Genomic DNA, 636 nt, shown 5'->3' with positions numbered 1-636 from the left:
ATCTTTTTTCTAGTTCATAAGCTTGTGGATGGGTTCTCACACACATGTATGAGTTGTGCCTTCCTCAAACCTTGTTACAATGTCAGGACATTACCTATCTGACGTGGGAAAAAAAAAAAGGAATAGTTCAGGTGATGTCAGAGTGGGCTTGGAAAGCAGCCCTGAAGAAAACGACGTGGCTATGAAAAGCATTCCATATGGAGTACTGACGTGAGGGAAAGCCACATGCACTGAGACTTCAGGTGAGGAAATGGAGGGAGGTGATACCACTAACTAAAACAGAGACTTGAGTGAGGGTGCCAGTTCTAGGGAAATATCATACATTCTATTTTAGATGTATACATTTAGAGTATGTTGAATTTCTGAATATAGCATATCACACAGGATAACTTTCATATTGTATATCACCCAGGAGAACAAGTTATAGAGGATATATTCTGGGCTAAGAATTATAATAAGTGATTTACAGATGTCATCAAATTTAATCCTCACAACAGCCCTTGGAGGGCTGGTTTGGCAGCTTTGCCTTAAGACCCACAACTACCAAGGGCCAGGTCCAGGAGTAAAGCCAAGATTCAGGTAACTACCAAGCTCATTCTCTCAGCAATGATGTCTCCCATCATTCTGCCTTCCTGA

The 636-nt window shown here is 41.4% G+C and overlaps 1 non-coding gene across 1 annotated transcript; it reads left to right on the top strand.

The window, feature by feature from the left end:
* LOC123575420 (small nucleolar RNA U13) lies at nt 1-104 on the top strand. Its single transcript, XR_006700708.2, has one exon. It is a non-coding gene; the product is annotated as a small nucleolar RNA U13 (small nucleolar RNA).
* Nucleotides 105-636: the final 532 nt, after the last annotated feature.

This window comes from Macaca fascicularis, chromosome 8 (genome assembly GCF_037993035.2).
Source record: "Macaca fascicularis isolate 582-1 chromosome 8, T2T-MFA8v1.1".
Taxonomy (NCBI): Eukaryota; Metazoa; Chordata; class Mammalia; order Primates; family Cercopithecidae; genus Macaca; species Macaca fascicularis.
Note: the sequence above shows the minus strand (reverse complement) of the source record. Positions and strands in the feature narration are given on the sequence as shown.